The sequence below is a fragment of the Lissotriton vulgaris genome, unplaced genomic scaffold, assembly GCF_964263255.1.
Source record: "Lissotriton vulgaris unplaced genomic scaffold, aLisVul1.2 SCAFFOLD_4396, whole genome shotgun sequence".
Lineage (NCBI taxonomy): Eukaryota > Metazoa > Chordata > Amphibia > Caudata > Salamandridae > Lissotriton > Lissotriton vulgaris.
This window is the reverse complement of record NW_028250683.1, coordinates 163,954-167,412: the sequence shown is the minus strand read 5'-3', so window position 1 is coordinate 167,412 and position 3,459 is coordinate 163,954. Positions and strand designations below refer to the sequence as shown.

At 53.8% G+C, this 3,459-nt stretch overlaps 1 pseudogene; it reads left to right on the top strand.

Annotated features, from left to right (window-relative positions):
* Window positions 1-1,517: 1,517 nt before the first annotated feature.
* LOC147663165 (armadillo repeat-containing protein 10 pseudogene) lies at window positions 1,518-2,570 on the top strand (annotated as a pseudogene).
* The last annotated feature ends 889 nt before the right edge of the window (window positions 2,571-3,459 follow it).

Here is a 3,459-nt window from a genome sequence, read left to right as displayed (position 1 = left end):
CCCTCCCTCTCAGTCTCCCTCCCTCTCTGTCTCCCTCCCTCTCTCCCTCTCCCTCCCTCCCTCTCTCTGTCTCCCTCCCTCTCTCTGTCTCCCTCCCTCTCTCTGTCTCCCTCCCTCCCCCTGTCTCCCTCCCTCTCTCTGCATCCCTCCCTCTCTCTGCATCCCTCCCTCTCCCTCCCTCCCTCTGTCTCCCTCCTGCTCTGTCTTCCTCCCTCTGACTCCCTCCCTCTGTCTCCTTCCCTCCCTCCCTCCCTCCCCCTCCCTCCTGCTTTGTCTCCCTCCTGCTCTCTGTCTCCCTCCCTCTCTCGGTCTCCCTCCCTCTCTCTGTCTCCCTCCCTCTCTCTGTCTCCCTCCCTCTCTCTCTGTCTCCCTGACTCTCGCGGTCTCCCTCCCTCTCTCTTTCTGTCTCCCTCCCTCTCTCCCTCGCTCCCTCCCTCTATCTCCCTACCTCTGTCTCCATCCCTACTTCTGCCTCCCTCCCCCTACTCTCCCTCTCTTTCCCTTCCCTGACTCTCCCTCCCCTGACTCGCCATCTCTCTCACTCCCCTGACTCTCTCCCTCCCTTGACTCTCTCCCTCCCTCTCTTTCCCTGTCTCCTTTTCCCTCCCCTGACTCTCTCCCTCTCTTGCCCTCCCCTCACTCTCCATCCCTCCCTCACCCTGCCCTGGCTCTCCCTCTCTCTCCCTCCCTCGCCCTGGCTCTCCCTCCCTCACCTTGGCTCTCCCTCACTCTCCCTCACGCCTCGCTCTCCCTCTCCCTCCCTCTGCCTCTCCCTCCCCTGACACTCCCTCTCTCCCCTTCCATGACCCACCCCGACTCTCCCACTCTCTCCCTCCATCGCCCTTCCCTGACTCTCCCTCTCTCTCCCTCCCCTGACACTCCCTCTCTCTCCCTCCATCGCCCTCCCCTGACACTCCCTCTCTCTCCCTCCCCTGACACTCCCTCTCTCTCCCTCTCCTGACTCTCCCACTCTCTCCCTCCATCGCCCTTCCCTGACTCTCCCTCTCTCTCCCTCCCCTGACACTCCCTCTCTCTCCCTCCCCTGACACTCCCTCTCTCTCCCTCCCCTGACACTCCCTCTCTCTCCCTCCCCTGACTCTCCCTCTCTCTCCCTCCATCACCTTCCCCTGACTCTCCCTCTCTGTCCCTCCCCTGACTCTCCCTCTCTCTCCCTCCCCTGACACTCCCTCTCTCTCCCTCCCCTGACTCTCCCTCTCTCTCCCTCCATCGCCTTCCCCTGACTCTCCCTCTCTCTCCCTCCCCTGACTCTCCCTCTCTCTCCCTCCCCTGACACTCCCTCTCTCTCCCTCCCCTGACTCTCCCTCTCTCTCCCTCCATCGCCCTCCCCTGACACTCCCTCTCTCTCCCTCCCCTGACACTCCCTCTCTCTCCCTCTCTCTCCCTCCCGTCTCTCCCTCTCTCTCCCTCCCCTGACACTCCCTCTCTCTCCCTCCCCAGTCTCTCCCTCCCTCGTCCTCCCCTTTGCACACTGTTAAAAGTAGGTTGTGAAGGATGCAGCTTCGCCCGTCATGGGCCCTCACGGTAGGACTCTTCTTGGATCCCTGCTTGGGTTGGTGGTCGGCTCCAGCGTATGCTACTGGCTGTACAAACGCCTTTTACGCAGTGAGCCGTCTAAACCGGGGTCTTACACAGGGGACGGTGCGGGGGCGACACAGGACAGAGATGAGGCGGATTCCAAGAACCTGACTTGGGCCCCTGAGGCAACAGGCGGTCTCCTGCGCAGGGTGTCCGGAATGACTTTGGTGGCCAAAGTGAGGGAGAACCCTACAGATGTTCTAATAAATCCATCAAGCAATTTGGATGCTCAACGTCTACAAAGAGTTATTGAACTGCTTGAAGCCACAGAAGAATCGTCAGTTCGAAAACAAGCCTTGATTACTCTTAGTAACAGTGCTGCATTTTCAGTTAATCAAGATCTTATTCGTAATTTAGGGGCTCTTCCAGTAATTGGAAACATGCTTTCAGATCCTGTTCCTGAAGTCCAGGCACAGGCTTTAAATGCGCTTAACAACTTGAGTATGAACTTGAGCAATCAGGAACAGGTAAAGATTTATATTGAACCTATTTGTGCAACTGTTGAAGTTGCTCCACTGAACTCTGACCTGCAGTTAGCTGCACTTAGGCTGTTAACTAACATGTCTGTTACAAACGAGTACCAAGACATGATCGTAAAATCCTTACCTTGCTTTCTTCGTCTGTGGTCTCATGGAAATAAAAAGACGCAGATTCATGTTTTGAAGGTGCTTGTGAATTTGTCTGCAAACCCATCGCTCACAACAGATCTTCTGAGTACTCAAGTACCTTCCTCGTTGGCATCCTTCTTCCACACATGCACAAATGATGACATCCTCCTACGGGGGCTCACCTTTGTGGTAAATCTGAATGAAAATATGGACAGTGGAGCTGCTCACCGTCAATACCACGAAGACTCGCACTTCTCTTTGTTGTTCGGAGATTCAAGGCAAAGCTTCTTGGTATCCTTGTTACAGCACCGGGATGAGGAAGTGAAAAAGCAAATAGCAAGAATCATGACTAAACAGCAAACATAAAGTCCTTCCTTCCGAAGAGGGAAGCACAATAAATTGACGTCCCTGCGGTCTGAATTGAAGTCATTTCATTGCTTCGATGTGGCACAGTACTACTGCTTTACCTGCCGAGGTTGCTCCTTCCGTGTTTGTTGCTTGGATCATACCTGTGCAAGTCTCCCTTGCCACTTTTGAACCTGCACCGCTATACAGAGCGTCATAACATGCCGCCTGATCCGGAGTTTCTGCCAAGCAACCGAATGGTATTGACTGCAGACACAGCATCTGAAAGATCACACGGGCTAAAGGCAGAAGTAATAAATCGGGTTTGTTTCGAAACTTGACTTGAGTGAGAATCCGCTAACATATTGAACAAGACTTCTTTGCATTCTAGACCGTTTGTTCCTCATCTACAGAGCAGTCACTGCATCTTTAGAAAAGCTCCCAATGGAACGCGGTCCTCCTTTAAAAGTCTGAAATCTTGCATGCTCCTGCTTGCGCACTGCTTTTAGTAGGCGGTATCTTTGCGTAAGCCTGCCATTCCGGACGTATGAATGGACACTACAAAGAAGACACTGGAAGAGGCATGTGACATAGCAGAACATATTCTCACCGCCGAAAATATTGAAAGTTTTTAGCAAATTATTTTTGGATAAAATTAAAGAGGACAGCCCTGCCTTCAGCCAGGGGCAAGCAAGCTTTTGTATGTGGCCACCAGAAACCTGCGTGCCAGGTCAAAGCCCTGAAGGAAATATATGTGTCACATACAGGCGTGCAACATTCATTGAGTTTAAAATCGCCCCCACCCCCTTGTCAGCCCGGGATGAGACAGCTTGCCTAGCGCGCGCACAGCCGCGCCGGAGCATTTCACAGGTCTTTAAGGGCCATTAACTTTTTAATGAGGCTTTGTTCA